This window comes from Monodelphis domestica, chromosome 1, assembly GCF_027887165.1.
Source record: "Monodelphis domestica isolate mMonDom1 chromosome 1, mMonDom1.pri, whole genome shotgun sequence".
NCBI classification, from domain to species: domain Eukaryota; kingdom Metazoa; phylum Chordata; class Mammalia; order Didelphimorphia; family Didelphidae; genus Monodelphis; species Monodelphis domestica.
This window is the reverse complement of record NC_077227.1, coordinates 383,254,800-383,274,014: the sequence shown is the minus strand read 5'-3', so window position 1 is coordinate 383,274,014 and position 19,215 is coordinate 383,254,800. Positions and strand designations below refer to the sequence as shown.

The following is a 19,215-nucleotide window of genomic DNA, read 5'->3' as shown; positions in this document are numbered from 1 at the left end:
ACTACAGAGGTTGAGGGGACATGATTGAGGAGAGACGCTAAATGAACACTCTAATGCAAATACCAACAACATGGAAATGGGTTCGAATCAAGAACACATGTGATACCCAGTGGAATCGCGTATCAGCTATGGGAGAGGTGGGGGGAAGGGGAAGGAAAAGAAAATGTTCTTTGTCTCCAATGAATAATGTTTGGAAATAATCACATTTTTAAAATGGTGTTACATTTGAAAAAAAAAAAGAAATTATGAGCAAAATGATTTTTAAAAAAACCTGGAAAGATTTACATGAACTGATGAAAAGTGAAGTAAGTTAAATTAGAACACTGAACACTGTAACAGCACTATTGTACAATTTTAATTTGTGAATGAGCTATTCTTAGCAGTAAATAATCCAAGACAACTCCAAGGAACTCATAATAAAAAAATGCTATCCTCCTCAAGGGAAAGAACTGATGGAGTGTGAATGCAGATCAAAACTTACAATTTTTCACTTTCTTTTTTTTTAATCACTCTTCTTCCACAACATGACCGATGTGGAAATATGTTTTCTAGGATTACACCAATACACTTAATGTTTTACAGAGAGGAGAATGGAGGGAGAAAATGTGGAAATCAAAACTTTAGAAAGAAATTATTTTTACATGTAATTGGGAAAAATAAAATATTATATATGGGATATAAATTAAAAAAAAACTAGGTACATACAGAATATAAACAAAGTAAATGAAGAGAATTTGAAAAAGGAAAGCATTAATATAGCACTAATGCACAAGGAGATCTAGGTTTGCATTTTCATTTCAGTAATCCACCTCTCATTGATCCTCAGTTTTAGTTCCTATAACTCCAGAATTGACATAGACCCTCCTTTTCTTAGTTCAAAAGCTCCTCCACTTTTTCCTTAGTTATTCCTCTGCCAATGCATCCAGCCCCCTGCCCACAGGTCTGTGTAGTGTTCACTTCTGGGTCTCACTAATTACTTGCTAAAAGTTTCTTCATTGTTCATAGGCTATGGTGTGAATCTTGTTGTTGTTTTTTAATTTTTTGGAGTTTGTATAGATGTTCTATATGTGTACCAGAATGAAATAAACTTGTAAGATGTTGGTTATGTAGGTGTTTTTTGGGAATATATTCTTCTTGCACCCATTTATTTAGACTTAGAGACTCTGATATTATATTGTTGTTGTTGTTGCTGTTCAATTTTTCAGTGTACCTAATACTTCAGGACTGCATTTGGAGTTACTTCAACAAAGATAGTAGAGTGATTTGTCATTTCCTTTTTCAGCAAATTTTAAAGATGAGGCAGCCGAAGCAAGGAGGTGTAAATGACTGGCTTAGGGTCACCGAACTGCTATATGAGGTAAGATTTGAACTCAAGTCTTCCTGATGTCACGACCAGGACTACTCAACTCTGCAATAGCCTCAGTCTAATGTTACTCTGTCACTATTACTGTTGCCATTACCACTGTAGTAGCCTAGCATCTCTGTGGTGATTATTTGTTCCCCATCACTACTGCAACCACCACTACTTCCTCTATAGCTCTTTCAAAATTAGCTACCTAGTTTAACATGCACCTGTATAGTCAACTTGTTTTGAACTCCTTTACTATGCCCAATGGTATCATCCAAAAAAGGATACAGAATTATGCTCAGGAAGTTGTTTAGACCTCTGTTGACTTCTCTGCTTAAGCAAAAAGTCCCACTCCTTTAACCCTAACCAAATTATTGAACCAGAATGCAATGCGACCCACTTCCATAGACAATACCTCCTCTTGAATCTTGAATTGGGGAGAGGTATTTCAGTCTCTTATTTGTTCTTCCTAATGCTATCATTCTCTTCTCCACTAATTCCTATGATTAGCATGCCAGATCAAGAAATTCCTTTAAAGAACAGAGAAGCATTAATAAAGAAACGCTGGAGGGAAAAAAGGCAAAATTGGTAACTTACTGTAGACACCCTTAGGCAATAACAAAAAGTCCATATCTCCATTAAGCCAAACATAATGAGCATAATCTGCATAGATATCACCTATGAGAAACCTGGGCCATGACAAGATGAAGCAATGGAGATGACTATCAATATACCAATTAGAAATGAAGTGGATATTCCTTGAGGGTTCCTTTAACCTCAAAACTAACAGGATAGTGTGTTGGGGCATAGGTTTTTGTTAAATAAATAAATTGGGAAATATATATATATATATATATATATATATATGTATATATATACCATTTGCTTGTTTGTGTTTTCATAGTGATCACAGAGATTTCTAAGGCATATCAAGTATCTTTAGTGAAAAATAATCTCTCCTAAGGCTTCCCTGGTCAGTGGCCATGAAGTGGTGTGGTAGATGTTCTTGAGGTCAGGGAAACTTGGGCATAGCCAATATCTTACATGCATACTTAATATGTGAGCCTGGGTGATTATTCACTTAACTTCCACCTGCCTATGTTTTCTTAACTGTAAAATGGGGACAATAATAACCCTCACACAGGATTGTAGTGAGAATCAAATCAGATAATATTTGTGAAAATAGTGCAGTATTTGTTACATAATAAATGTATAATAAATTATTGTTTTCTTCCCTCATTATCTGGTTCACAACTTTCATGAATAAAATTGAGTGTGATGTAAAAGTGAGGTTTTTTACTGTAAGAAGTTGTTGGCCATCATTTATCCTTGAGATATAAAATAAAGCAAACAAGTTAGCTACTATACAATAATAATATATTAAGTGCCTACTATGTTCCAGGCCTTGAACATAATAGGTTCATAATAAGATATTTGTTGAATTAATATAGAAAGCAATGGAGGAAGAAGGGACTTCATTTAAAGAAACAAATATAAAATGGATTAGACTAATTATATATCAAATGTGTCAAAGAAAATTTTATAGTTCTTTGAATGCCTCTGCTAATGTATACTTAAAGACTTCCTGCTTCTCCTCTTCCTAATTCAAAACTATTGATCAGATTCTTATCCTTTTTTGTGCTATCTGGTGAAATCTATGGAACCCATTACAGAAAAAAAAATTAAAACATAAAATACATGGGATTATGAAGGAAAATAAAGGCTAGTGAAATTAAAAATGTATTCTTACTTCTTAAGTTTATGGACCCCATGAAATTTATCCATGGACTGCTTGGGAATCTGTAGGTTTCAGATTACTCCATACTAATGATGGTGAGCCTTTTAGAGATTGTGTGCTGTTCCCTGCCTCCCCCTGAGTGCCACCCCCCTCCCCTTTATCCCACACAGAGGAGGAAAAAAACGTGCTCCCATTGGGTTGCTGGGCAGAGGGGCAGATGAAGTAAGGAATGTTTTCAGCTAGTGTAGAGCGGGGAAGGGGGAATGACTGAAATGCTCTACTCCCCTCTAGCTCTGCTTCCTGGAGCCACTGACTATACACCCTGTGTACTCCCATTGAGCTGCTGGGCAGAGAAATGAGCAATGTAAAAAAAAAATGTCATCAGGCATGGTGGAAAGGGAAAGGGAGAAGCTCCACCCAAGTCCCTCTGTCTTTCTACTAATGAACTCTGGGCCGGGGAAGGGGTTGGGGAAAGGGTGGCATGTGTGTCTACAGAGAGTACTTCACATGCCATCTTTGGCATGTGTGCCATAGGTTCATCATCACTGCTCTATACTAAATGAAAATTCCAAAATAATCACAGTAGGTAGTATTCTTTGAAAAAAGCTAATTTTGAGGATGTTGATTATTCAGGGAATGTTATTTTGTCACTTTAGAACTGATATATTCTGTAAGTATTTTGGTAGATCTATAGTCTTATTGGCTTGGGTAATCTCTTCAATATTGCACTTCCATTTAATGAACTAAGCATTTATAATCTCTTCTGTGCCAGGCAATGTTCCAAATGCCAAGGGTAGAAAGAAAAAAAATTTAACAATTCCACAAAGCTTACATCCAATGAGTTCAAAATCCATTCACCATATCTCTTCCACATTCTTGATCTTTGTCTTTTCATAAATTTTCCATAGTAAATCCATTCAACAAATTGATCAAAGGAATGAAAGAAGGCAGCATTTATTAAACACATAGTATGGGCCAGAAACTATGCTAATGGAACACTTCAGATCATTGAAAGCATTGCAAAATGTTTCAAATTTGAATCAATATATCATTCTCTCCTTTAAACTTAGACCCAGCTCATTGTCCATTGATCGCAACAGCCTAAATTAGCTTAATTGCAGGTCACAATTTGGTTTATATGACTTCATCCTCAATTTTTTGGGTAATGCTGGCTTCCTTGCAGATTATAGATTGAGAGTTACAACAAAAAAACTTACAACTTATCTAACCCAGTCTCTTTATTTTTTAAAGGAGAAAGTGTTTTCCTTAGAGGACTCAAATTCACAACAGGTAATAAGTAACAAAGAAATAGAAACTATATGATTTACATTTTTATATGATTTTAAAATTTACAAAAGATTTTTCTTTTAAAAAAAAATACCCCCCTAAGGGGGCATCTGGGTGGCTCAGTGGATGAGACCCACATTGAGATATAGGAGGTCTTAGGTTCAAATATGACCTCAGACTCTTCCTAGCTGTGTGACCCTGGGCAAGTCACTTAACCCCCATTGCCTAACCCTTATCACTCTTCTGCCTTAGAACCAATACACAGTATTGATTCCAAGATAGAAAGTAAGGGTTTTAAATGAATAAAAAATAAACTCATTTAAAACCCTGAAAATGCTATTATTTCCTTTCCATAGGTTAAGGTATTTTATGGCTGAAGAAATATTTGAATCATTCCTCTGTCACACTGTTGAGAAATTAAATGGTTTGCTCACGGTTACATAGCTAGAGGGGGGCTGGGTCTCACATACAGGTCCTCTGACTGTAAGGGCAATCCTCTTTCAATGACCATTCTACTAATTTTATTTGCTTGGGCATATCTTGAATCTTTTCAGTGAAATGCTAGGAACACTCTTTTGGCCTCTGACCATTCTAACTTTAAGGATGGCACAGAAGGGACTGGATGATAAATATGCAAAATAAGTATTTTGCACAAATGAAAAGATCTTTTTAGAGTTAAATTTGTGCATTTTATAAAACAAGGCAGTAACACTGCACTATTTAAAATCTTATAGGTCAACAAACTATTCATTCAGTGTTTTAAAGACATTATTTGAAGTTAATATTATTTTCAACCATCATTAGTTTCTAAAAATTGTGTTTCTCAAGTGAATCTTTTTAACATTTTTGAAGACTTGTTGGGTACTTTTTCCAAGCAGAAAATAGAAACAAGAAGTGACTAAGTTGCTCATTTCCTGCATAATTTCTTCTATGCTTTGCTTGCATGGGTAAGCAAACAATTGGGATACACCCTCATAACTTTTAGAATCCTCATCATTTTTACCAAATGCAAACTTGAAAGTAAACTGAGTTCCAATATAAAATTGAGCAATGTTCTTGTTTTCAGTTAAACTCATCATACCTATTAGGTCCAGATGAAAGAATTCTAAGGATGCTAAGGGCAAAACTCTGAAGGATCAGTGACATTATGTGTAATATTAATGTCTTTTCTAGAGACCTTTTCTCATGCTGGATCACAGGATTTAGAGCTAGAAAGAACCTTAGAAAATATCTACTCCAATATATGAAAGGACATTTAACAAAGTCTACAAATGGTTTATTTGACACTGATTAAGAGGTCTTTGAATTAAAATTAGGTGAGGAGAAAACTGCCCCATACCTAGAGTTGGAAAAACAGATACTATAGAGCAGGTGTTCTTCACACTTTTTGGATAGATCCATTTGGCAGTTGGACAAAGCTTAAGAAATCTTTCTCAGAATAATGCTTTTGTTTAATTGAAGAAAATCTTAAAATTTTAATGAGAGTTTGTTGAGAATAAAGATGCATTTAATTTTTTCCCATCCCAGACTGCTGACATCTATCCATGGACCACTTCTGAAGTTAACAATCTTTGTCATGAAGAGTAGAAAGTATGTCAAAGGAAGGACAACAGTACAGGAGAGCTATTTGTAGAACTAGTAAAAACATACATTGTTTTAAATAGGTTGAAATTGGATAAAGAATGAGACATAAACAAAGTAAGCTAGAGATCTTAATGAAAGGAGGCAAGTTTGAACTCCTAAGAATCATTAGGACATGATGGAATACAATTTTGTGATTGAATGGAAAGATATTTATTCAAAAATAAAACTCATTGACAACAGAGGTGGTAGGGTAATCTATAAAAAGATAAATTCATATGAGGAAATACAGAAATTAAAGTAAGAATTTCCAGAGGAATGTAAGTATATTTTGCATTTTGTCTTTGTATCTCCACTAACAAGATGTTTCATACACGGGTCACCTTTAAAAAAAAAAAAACTTTAACTTCCAAATCAGAATCAATAATGTGTATTGATTCCAAGGCAGAAGAGTGGCAAGGACTAGGCAATGGGGATTAAGTGACTTACCTAGGATCATGCAACTAGGAGGTTGCTAGGGCCAGATTTGAACCCAGGACCTTCTCTAAGTCAACTCTCTACCTACTGTCCCTGAACTAATAAATACTCAATGCATTAAAATGAAAAGAGTGATGGATAACATTTATTCCCCTTCTCTTCCCATCCTGTTAAAATGAAAGTTTCTCAAGTATAAGAACTATGTCATGTTTGACTCGCAGAAGTACACAAAAACTTTTTTTAATTGTTAAATTAATGTTAAATGGACAGAAATAGAAATAGAATTGTCAAAAGATTATGGTGGAGAACAACAAGGAAAATAAAGAAATAGGTGAGGAATTTTGGAAACAGATCACAAGTCTGGGCCTGAAAAATGAGTTTAATGATACAGGATTTCATCATCTGGGGATCTGACAAACCAAGAAATAAGCAAATTTTCATTTGTCTTAACAATTTCATTCTTATAGACTTGAAGGACAAAAGGAGTTAGCCTGCTATTCTGATTTTGACCAATAAGAGGAAAATGGTTGCTCCTTTAAGGATATTGGGTATCAATCAATCAATAAAATATTTATTAAGTATATACTATGTGCTAGGCATTGTGCTAGCAAAATAAATACAAAGAATAAACAATTTGCAATTCAAAAGCTTACATTCTAATGGGGAAATAAGTAAACATTAATATATATATATATATATATGTAAAACATGAATATTAATGATAGATTCATAACCACCCATGCCATTTTGACCTGATATTTAAACTAACTGGTTATTCCTGTATTTGCTAGTCAACCCAATATCTGAAATTAAATATAAAAAGTCATTGAAAGGCATTTGATGAAGTGAAATGATGTTAGACAAGAGATCTGTTCCAAAAGACCATGGAATTTCTTCACAATCTCTGAGTACTTTGTAAAAGCATCAACACAACTGGAATGGGAGACTTTCTAAAACACTAGAGCAAGTATAGAAAATATATTTATTTTCTTTATTTTTTTTAAACCCTTACCTTCTGTCTTGGAGCCTTGGAGCAATTGGCTCCAAGGCAGAAGACTGGTAAGGGCTAGGCAATAGGGGTTAAGTGACTTGCCCAGGGTCACATAGCTAGAAAGTGTCTGAGGCCATATTTGAACCTAGGACCTCCCATCTCTAGGCCTGGCTCTCAATTCACTGAGCCACCCAGCTGCTCCCTGGAGAATATATTTCTGAAGAGGAGTCATCTATGAGTGGGGGGTATATAATTGGAGATTTTGAACCCTAGACTTCATTCCTCAGAAGTCCTTGGTATTTCCTAGAATTCCCTATAATCTTTCCTGTGTCTCCACGTTGCCAAGATCACATTTTTGGTTTTTAACTGTCAGTAATGCCTCCCACGTCCTTTCTTCTTGCATGACGTAGTATCAGCTGTGATGGTGGTAAGGTGGGGAAAGTTTGAAAATGGCTAACCAGTCATGCGCATGTGATTTTTATTTTGTATCTTCTTTTTTCCTTGATTTCTAATGATCCTTGATAAACCTCATGAAATATATTATTTTTATTATTAGAGATATAATTTAATTTTTACAGTTGTTGGGTGAGAAATGTCTTGGCTTTGATCTTGACCAGATCTCCTTCCCTCCTTACCATTGACCTAAGGAGGACCATGTAAGCTTCAAAAAGTCCAGAGGGTGCTGGCCCCAACAGCATTCTTTGCCGTTCCCATCACATCCCTGTATTAGCTGGCAGCAATATCTGCATCAGAGTCAAGGATAAATTAGACTCATGGATCAACAAGGAGCTCAGCAGACAAACTCCTTCATACCAACCTATGCCACAAATGAGAGAAAAGAACTTTAATGAACAAGATTACCCCTTTGCCACATGCTCTCTATGCCTGAGCCCACTCTACCCTGTATGTTTGAAAGAGTGTGTTACAGAAGTTTAGGAGGGATGTTTTGTACCAACTGTTCTCATAGTTTCACCTTAGTAAATACCTCCTTACTAAAAGTAATGTAAGGTCAGCTAATGAAAATAATTCTCAACAGATCAAGTTAGAAGTAAGCTCACTAGTGGGGACTCAAGACAATGACATTAGAGCAAAGACTCTCAAGGATGGATAGTCTGCAAAGAGGGAAGAATGGTATATGAATTTGGGATGGAAAAAAATTCTCAAGTTAACAGCTCAAATCAGTTCTATTACCTTGTTTAAGCCTTTGAAAAAGCAGTGTGTCACTTTATTAGTTATCCAGTGAGGGAGGGCAATATCTGAATTGTCCACCAGGTGGTATGATGCTCAAACCATCTTCCAAAGGGTCGCCTCAGAATAGTTCTGAAACACATATACCAGTATCACTGATCCTAACACTGAGGTAATCTTGGGCAATTGATCTGACCTCCTTAGGTCTGTTTCCCCATCTGTAAAATTAGGAATAGACTAGATGGATCCCTGAAAGCTATTCAAACTCCATATTCATAAAGCATTAGCTTTCTCATTTCTGTACCATGTGGCTCTGAGAAACTAGGCAAACCAAATTAGGATCCTTGGAAATTTCCATTGGAAAAGCTAAACTTCAAAGGGAACAGAGTCTAAGAAATATATGAACATTAGTTTATATATCACAATTTCCCAATATAATTTCCAATATATTTCCTGACCCATCTGTATGGCCTTCCACTGTATGGCCTGATTTACCCCTTCTGCCTACCCCTTTTCCTTAGGGGATCAACTTTACTGAATTTTGAAGGCTTGTTCTAATTTTCCTAAAACCATGCAGCTAAAGGAAGTCTTAGATACAGGCAGGGCAGGAAGAATCAGAAACTTTTAAATACTCTTTTTGATTTCATGTTTCCTTATTATAATAGGTCAAAGATCACTGTGAGACTTACAGGGATGTTCTGAAACTTATAAAACTCATTTGCCATAATATTCTGGAAATGTAGAATGAGGGAAGTTAGAAATCCCCTAACCTCATATTATTCCCTTTTTTCTGTAAAATGTCCATGTAGCATGTTTGTATACCCAGTGCCTTGCCCTGACCTACTCCTAACCTCTCCTAACCTGAGACAACAAAGATGGGAAACCAATCAGACAGGCCTGTACAAGAGTATTCATCTTCCCCACATAACCTAAGCTTTCATGAGTTGTACAGATGAGAAAAACATGAAGGACTCAAGAATCTCAGATTTTAACCAGGGATAGAGGTAGAGAACTTATGAAATTGGGTATGCCCAGACATGGTGGTACATACCTATAAAACCATCTACCAAGATGACTGAAGTTAATGGCTCTCTTGAGCTTGAGAATCTGAGCTGTAGTGTGCTTTGCCAAATGGGGGGGCCTGTATTGTTTGGGATCAATATGGTGATCTTCTATGAGGAGAGAGCCACCAGATTGCCTAAGGAGGGAAAAAACTAGCCTGGATCAGAAATTTATCAGGCTAAGGATTCTATGATGATCAATAGTGGAACCAGGGCCATGAATAGTCCTTATATTTCCAATCTGGGAAAGATAAATCTAGTGTTTATCTTTGAAAAAGAAAGAAAAAAGGAAAAACAAAACTTGGCATGCCAAATTCAAGTGCAATATTTCTCTAGGACAACTGGAAATACACCTCCTTTCTTCTTGCCATGGCCTAGAAACCACTGAACTTGAAGATGTGGTGACACCTCTAATGCCCCCTCCCATGTTTCCTCTGCTGGTGTTTGTTTCATTTTAGCCTCCAAATCTTCCTTTGAGTTTAAACAAGGCCTATGTTGCAAGCATAATTGTCCATCTTTTGTGTGTGTGTGTGTGTGTGTGTGTGTGTGTGTGTGTGTGTGTGTGTGAAAATCTCCCAAACTTACAAAATCATAGTAATGGACTGGGATAGCTACAAAAGCAACTAGTTGATGTCAAGGCCATTTGGGGACATTTGCAGTTCATTAGCAAGAACTAACTCTCTGTATAACTTATAGTTCAGTTAATAGGGCCATTATCAGCAGGTAGACTGTGAGAAGAGCAATGAAAAGAAGAGCATAACGAAGGTTGAAAGCAAATAATAGGGACAGACATAGTTAATAGCTGATACATTTACATAAAGCTACATAACTACAAAGTTAGGGTAGAGTTCAATGTGCTAAAACAGCTGATAATTGCATTGACTCCCTGGCTAATCTGTATTTTTTTTAATTAGAAAGGCCCAGTAGCTTCCAGATATCTCTGTGGATAATGAGGCACAGACAGGAGGCTGCTTTGGAGGATTAAAGCACAGCTGAAGTGTTATCATATTAAAAGGTTTCTCATCTAAGCATTTGTTGTCATTGATGTGGGATGAAAGTCTGATCATCTTTTCCAATTCTATTAATGCCAAGCAACATTATTGAAGGAACACAACTGAGGTCTGATTAGTTTGATGACTATAGGGACATTGAGTTTTTCTAGTCAAGACTGAATAATACAGAACTTCAGGAGACTGTCTAAAATTTAAAAACTCTTCTTAGTAAACATGCCTTGAGACCATCATTTTATAGAGTATGAAATAACATACATATGCTTATTTCTGTTGTGACTGAGAAACTAGGAAACCTGAAAGTACAGTCCTAGAAAATTCCCAGAGGAAAAAAAATTCCCAAAATTTCATGGGCATATTATTGATAGACCTACTATCTATCTATCTATCTATCTATCTATCTATCTATCTATCTATCTATCTATCTATCTATCTATCTATCTATATATCTATCCATCCATCTATCTATTTATCTATCTGTGTGTACTTATGCTCATATACACATACACATACATAAACACATATGTATATATTACAAACCTATATTCATACATACAAATATACATATATTCTTCAAGTCTATGCAGCCTGGCCTAGCACCGTGATCTCTTTGATGTCCTGTTCAATTCCTGATGTTACTCACTTCTTCAAATATATGCATCCTCCTCTGAAAAATGGAATGATACCAGTATAAACCTGCCTCGTAGGGTTATTGTGAAGAAAGAACTTTGTGAACCTTAAAAAACCATTATTATTATCATTCTCTCTTGTTAGAGCATCATGAGACTTTGAGAATCAATCCCCAAACATTTATAGAATAATGTTAAGTGATGAGACACTAAGAAATGGCAAGAACAGTTTTTATCTTTGGGAACCTAATAGTCTAACAGTATCCAAGAGAAATCAGGGGCAGAGTCCAAGTTGAAAGGGAAGTCCTCTGGATGTTCTTTATTGGGCATGATACCACATTTGTTTGCATGAATCGCAATAATTATATCTAGAATATATATATATATGCATATATATATATATCTGGAACTGAATACATAGAGACAATGAGTTGGGTTCAGAGTTAAACAAAAAGAGAAGAGTGAAATAGGGTACTTATAGGAAATTTTAAAGATATTTTTTACCCTAAGCTCCTCATGAAAGCAAAGATTTTTAATAGCACCATTTCTACTAGTGTTGATGTATGGGATAGAAATATGAAATTCTCTAGTCTATAACTTATTATAAGTATATTTCACACAACGGGCAATGTAAAAATGCATTGTGTGAGTAGGCTGCAAAAGATATTCCAAGAATAGGAGTTTTGTCATCCAGGAATTCATGATAGGAAAAGAAAAATGATAACATCATGAACATAAGGAATGATAGGTAGACAAGTAGGCAAGAATAACTACCAGAGTTCTCTGCTGATATCCTCACAATAGGGTAGTAAAGAAGTCCTATGGTGTCTAAAGTAGAATCCTTTGTGGCCACATGGCTACATTACAGGAGGGGAGGCAAAGAAAAGTTTCAGTTGGCAAATTTTGAGGGCACTTCAAAATTGGTGAGATTACTAATTCATTTAGTCATTTAGGGCTTGTGAATCAACCCTTTCTGTCAGTTGAACCTCATGAGAACTCTGCAATAAGCTTATGAGAATCTTCATCTTTTTAGAAGAAGAACCTGAGGAGGGGAAAGATTATCTGATTTGCCTGTGATTGCATTATTAGTAAGATATTATCAGTAAGTTAGTAAGTATTTGAACCTAATTTTATGGCCAACTCTCTATGCATTGTACCATTTTGACTCTCTTAGTCATAATACATGGAAAGTATATAAATACAGGAATTTTCATTTTGAAAAAGGCACAGCTATACTCTCTCAGGAGCTAGCTACAGGGATTCATTTATTCAATAAGCATTTATGGCAACCATTGTACTTGTTCTAGGTACTGAGAATATAAAGAGAAAATTGAAACAATCTCTGCCCTCAAGGAGCTTACATTCTACTGTCAATAGTCAATGAATATTTACTAAGTGCCTACTGTGCACTAGGCACTATGCTAAGTACCAGGGAAACAAATAAGTAAAGTAAAAACAGTCCTGCCTTTGATAAGATTAATCTGAGACATGTGTAAGTATATGGGTTTTTGTGTGTGTGTGTGTGTGTGTGTAGGGTGTGTAGGGTGTGTAGGGTGGGGGGGCATAATACATAAAAGGAAGCTAAAAAAGCAGGGAGGAAGATCTCTGGAGCGTACTCAGAGCAAGGGCATGGTGTTTTTGGAGTCAAAACCAAAGATAGCAGCTGATAAAAAAATGAACTTAGCTGGAAAATTCTGAGCTTTCTATAAAGGAAGATTTGGGGAGGAGTTCATTGTTCTTCCCTTCATTCTTCCAAACAGAGGAGAGAGGCATGAGGTTTCTGAGGAGATGTTGAGTATAAAGTTGAGGCATTCTCCATGATGATGATATTTCAGGTAATGGGCTTATCCTGGGGAAGGCATGATATTTGGGGAGTTAAAACCTTGAAGAGCAGCAGATGAAAAATGAAACAGATGGAAAGTTTTCCCAGAGGCAAGCAATAGGTACATAGATAAATAATACAAAAATAAAAGAGATACTAATTAAGTGGGATCTAGAAAGAGCCTTGTGTACCACTTGAACTGAGTGTGTGATTGTGTTCCAGGTAAGGAAAATCATCTGTGCAAAGAAGTCTATCAAGCAGGCCCATTTAACTGAAAAGATGAGAATGTGAAGGTGAATAATGTGAAATCAGACTGGAAAGATACTTTGGATCCATATTTGAAGCATTTTAAATGCTAAGCAGGAACTGATATTTCCTCTTAAATAGGAAAAACTACTGAAGCTTTGAGAGCAGGAGAAGGGTCTGATGCTTCAGGATACACTTTGGTATTTATTCAGAGGGTTAACTAAAGAATGGAGAGACAGGAGTTAGAGAGGCCAATTAGGAGACCTTTATGACAGTCCAGATGAGAGATGATAAACTGGCGTGCTAATCATGTGAGTGGAGAGAATGGCAAGGTTAGCAAAGATGTTTCAGAGGTAGAATTATCAAGAATTGTCAGGTATCTGGTTTTGGTAACTGATGGAATGTATTCAAAGCAAGCTGAAACCACATTCTGAAATGGTTATTAAGGCATGGAGCACTAATTCCTTGTCTTTGTCACAATGCTATCATTTGGATTCTATATTCTTCCTTTCCATTTTAATTCTATCTAGAATTGTACTTCAATGTTATGAAAGCAATATCTATAACCAGTAGATGCTGATTTGCTCTTAGAATGGAGACATGTACTATCTCAAGGACATGTCTAATTTTCTGCCTCCATATACAATATTATCATTGCTCAGAAATTGTTTTGGGGATCTATAATCTCATGATGGTGCTTTTCTGCAGGAAACCTGAAATGTGCATAATTTGATTTAAACCTTTTTTAAAAAAATTCCTACTTTCTGTCTTACAATCAATACTAAGCATTAATTCCAAGATAGAAGAAGAGTAAGGACTAGGTAATTGGGGTTATGTGACTTGCCAGGGGCACACAGACACTAAGAAGTATCTGAGGTCAGATTTAATGCCAGCACCTCCCATCTCCAGGCCTGGCTCTCTATCCAATGAGCCACTTAGCTTCCTTTGATATAAACCTTTTAAGAAACAAGAGAACAATCCGTCTAACCTCTGCAATGATGGGGATATAGCTGAGCCTGCTATTTAATACCTAAATCTAGTACCTTGGAATTTAATTTACTTGGTAATATAGAAATTCCATAGTACCTGACTGTTCTTCCATGAATTATTGGTAAGTTCTACCTCAATCTTTAGGGGGAAATGCTTCCTTTTTTCAGGATCTCAGTGTGTAAGTCTTTTCATTTCATACAAACTTGGCCAGGCAAAATTGGAAAAGAACACAGGCTAGGGGAAGCCCAGTAATAGAAAGAGATTTGCAAAACACTGTCCTGTCTACTGGATTGATCTTCATTAATATTACAACAATCTTACTTTACACTTATCTGGCCCTTTATTATTCACAAAAACCTAAATTCACAATTACCCAGTACAATAACCATTATAAGGATTATTATTCATATATGATAGGAAAAGAAACATGTAATCAGAGGAGTCAAGTGACTTGTATTTGTTGTGCAACTAACAATTGTTGGAGCAGAATCAAATTCAGGTACTCTGAATCCCAAATCCATTGGACTTATTAGTACAAGAAATTGAGAAGACAACATACCCCTGAAAATATGTTTTAGAGATTACATTTCTTCACCCCTTCACACTCCAATTACCTATACAACTTAGATGGAATGGCCAACCTTTTCTTTAAGTTACTGACTTGATTCCTTATAGGTTCAAATTCTATGTTGTATGGCAATCAAGAAGTAGGTTCTGATATTTCCTTATGTGTTAAAAGAAGTACACAGACTCTCTCATTAATCACTTTCTCCCCAATTTTTAAAATAAAGCAGAAGAAATTATTTTTCATAGTCTCTTTACACCATTTCTTTTTCTTAAGCCCATTAGTTTTAGAGACAAGAATAAACATCAAGAGATGTACAATTTGTTAATGGGATGACAAACAATATAAAGGCATATAGTGAGACTATCGTGAGAATAGTCATATATAGACTCATATCCAATCATGCTGACCTCTCAACTCAAGAAGCCATTCAAGTTCCTAGATAATCAATCTCTAAGATAATCAGAATCTCTAAGCCTTCTCTTCTGGATACTTTCTCCACCAGGATGAGTTAAATTTAGTTCCCTTTGGTAATGTTCCTTGATACTCTTTCACCTTGACAGATAACTCAGTAAAGAAGTTCTTCAGTCATTTCACACACACACACCCGCCATCAAATAGTCTCTTTCTTTCCAGACGTGGCAGTTTACTCCTCCAGGTAACAATTGAACTGCCACTCTCCCAAATAGTATATATTCTGTCTTAAATATATAGTAAAAGCACTCATTGTCTTTCTGGGAGAGGTTACTGAGACTAGTGTTACATAGATAACAAAATATCATTTTTATTGATATATTTAGTTTTAATATCACCTCCATTTTCAGATAGATACTTTCCCCTTCCCAGAGAACCATTCTTTATAACAAAGGGGAAATAAAGTTCATCAAAAGTAACCAATACATCAAATAATTCTGACAATATATGCAGCATTCCACATGTACAAACCCAACCTCTGTGAAGAAGGTGGGCTCATATTTCTTGGGGGTTAACCTGGGGGATTCTAATTTTATAGCAGTTAGGTTCAGATTTTTGGTTTGCTTATTGTTCCTTCTAGTTATATCATTGTGGTCAAGTCATTGTTTTCATTGTCAAGTCATATTGTTTTCCTGGTTCTCCTTACTTTACTTAGCATCAGTTAATATGACTTCCTATGATTTTCTGTGTGTTTTTATATTCACTATTTATCACAGTAGAGTATTATTTTATTGCATTCATCTTGATTTTTATTGATTTTTAAAAAAATTATTACATCATCAACATTTCTCCTACCATTTCTCCCCCTCATCTCTACCAGAGCACCATCCCATGTATTAAATAATGTTTTAATGAAAAAAATAAAAAAATAAAAATCAATAAAACTAATTAATACATCAAAAAGTCTAAAACTATGTGTATTGTAACATACTCATGTGCCTCCCACTTCTGTGGAAGAGTGGGATGGGAATATTTTCTCATCTATCAGTTTACTGAAATTTGGTTAACCGTTTCCCAATGAGTGCCTATATACTTTGTTTTAAATTCTTTGGTATAACAAGAAATGATGCTACAAGTATTTTAGAGTACATAGGGCTTTCTTTATACAAAAATCTCTTTAAAAAACATAATAATAGAAAAGGAAAACTTTACTTTAGCAAATACCTAATTCAAGTCTTCAAGACAGTGGGATTTGTGTTACCATGGACATATTTTCCATCAGTACAGTTTGAACATCTCTATTTCTTAGCAGATAGCCTCTGTGAGTTTCTGTGATCCCAAACATTTCTCGCTAAGTTGCCAGTCCAAAGGGAAGAGTCTTCCTGAACTAATTTATTAGTCTAGTCTTTTCTGTATTCTTCATATTCTTTATTCCTTACAGGGCATCATTCTTTCATTTCATTTATTAATTTTATTTCATTTGTATTCATGTCTTTATTATTTGCTCCTCCATAAAATTCAACCAAATAGTAGATATAGAGTATAATGGAATAAGGGCTCAACTTGGAGTCTGAAGATTTGAATCATAACCCTGTAGCTTATGAGATATATTACCTTGGAGAAGTCATCTTCCTTTTCTGAAACTCAGAAACTTTTTTCTGTAAAAAGAGTAGATTCCCACTGTTATCAATATGCCTCACAGAACTGTCTTTAGGAGTGTGCCTTTTCAATCTTAAATTTCATGAATATGGAAAATTATTTAAAAATAAGAAATATTCAGTTTTCTACTTGACCTGTGCTTGTAGTAAATACCATGTTTACTTATGAAAAACAATATTGTAATATTACAAGGCAAACTATCACTTTTCTAGAAATTATTTAATCATTGCTTAAATATCTATATTTTTACATCATCATATTTAAGGATAATATATAAAAGGTCAATATTTTAGGGAAGAGTTGATTTCAAGTCTTGCTTCTGTCATACTAGATTGTGAAAGAAGAATGATAAATGTTGGAGTGGTAGTAGAAAGATAAGCACACCAATGCAATGTTGGTGCAGCTGCAAATTAGTATAAACCTTCTAGAAAGCAATAGTGAATTACATCAATAAAGTAGCTAAAATTTCCATACTCTTTGACCTAGAGGATCAACTTCTACTCACTCTCACTCATGAGGTCATTGGTGAACAGAAAAGCCATATCTATCTCTCAAATATACACAGAAACACTTTTTTGGCAGCAAAGAATTAGAAACAGAGTAGATACCTATTAATTGGAGAATAGTTAAATAAATCATGTTATATGAATGTAATGGAATGTTTCTGTACTGTAATAAAAAATAAATATGATGAATGCAGAGAAATATGGGAAGACAAATGAACAGATGAAAAGCAAATATAACCAAGAAAACAATATACATAATAATTACAACAATGTAGATGGGAAGAATATGAAATAATTAAAAATAAATGTTAAGAAATTGCAAAAAACAAGATTTGCCCCAAACGAGATATGAAATATTTTACCCACTCCTTTGTAGAAATGGGTATATGTGCAAGAGTCTATAAATCCACATATTGTCAATTTAAATACATATTGAGATCATTTTTGTTATTTTTCCTCATTTTCTACTTTTTTTCTTTTCATTTTGAAAATAAATTGTTATATGGAATGGATTTCTAAGGAGGGGAAAGAGAAAGAATGATACAGAAGGGAATTTAAACAATATATATGTATATATATATATATATATAATAGTACATATGCTTGCATGATAATTCACTTCGTGCCTCTAAAACTAAATCTTATAGACTCTTTGCCAATAAGTAACAGTGGAAAATGTTTATATACTAGGGACTTCCTACACAATGAAATACCAGGTCTAATACAAAAAAAATAAGATTTAAATCCTTCCTCCAAAAGCCTTAGTCTACATAACAACTAGTTAGATAACCAACATGGTTAATTTCAGTGAAACAAATGAGACTTATGACTAACCTGTCTGACCTATAGTTCAATAGAAAATCATGGAATCATAAAATTTTTAACCCAGAAGTACCCTTAGAAATCATTTAGTTCAACCTCTTCATTTTTCAAAGGAAAAAAATTAAAGGAAAAAAGAAAAGAAAGAAAGGATAATGTCAATAATAAGAGCATTCCATATCACTCGGGGACATGAGCAAGTCATTGGTATAATCAAAATTTAGATTTGGGTCGTTTGATTTGTAAAACCAGTTTTCTATCTATTTCCAGTGCCTTATGGAGACACAATCAAAATGAAGAAGAAAAGTGACACAATTTGAGGGATAATTCAAAGTCCAGGGATTACCGAGGTGATCTACTTCTTAGAAATGATTAAGAAGACCTAAGTTTCATTTCCTGGAAAGGTGAATTTTTCCCATTAAAGATGTAATTATTCAATCAAGATATTTTGACTTTTCCATGTAGACTAATTGTAGAATAAACACATTGTACTTACATGCCACGTTACTAAGTAAACAATAACATCTTATAACTGCAGAACTTGAAAATAATATTGAGTTCATTAAATTTTTTTTGGACCATCTGTGGCATCCTGTGCCAGATTTTATTATCTGCAGGAAAATTTTGTTTCCAAGGAGGAGCTAAAGCCAGTGAAAAGAATTATTGCTATACCGAGTCAAAATGTTGCATTGTATAAAAGTAAAAAAAAAAATCCTGTTAAAGATAAGCTTTTAAAGGGATCAGTTTCTACACCCTCTCTTGTCCTCAATATAGCTTAAAATATTTCTGCCTTTTCTCCTCCTGAAAACACATCCCTCATCTCTACTTCATTCTAACCAAGGTATAATGAAGTTTGAATTGATTTCCTATACAGTCCTATCTGT

General features: G+C 34.9%; 1 long non-coding RNA gene across 1 annotated transcript; it reads left to right on the top strand.

The window, feature by feature from the left end:
• Nucleotides 1-1,280: 1,280 nt before the first annotated feature.
• Nucleotides 1,281-18,828, top strand: LOC103093310 (uncharacterized). The gene is made up of 3 exons (XR_457884.3): nucleotides 1,281-1,357; nucleotides 4,338-4,376; nucleotides 18,602-18,828. It is a non-coding gene; the product is annotated as an uncharacterized LOC103093310 (long non-coding RNA).
• Nucleotides 18,829-19,215: the final 387 nt, after the last annotated feature.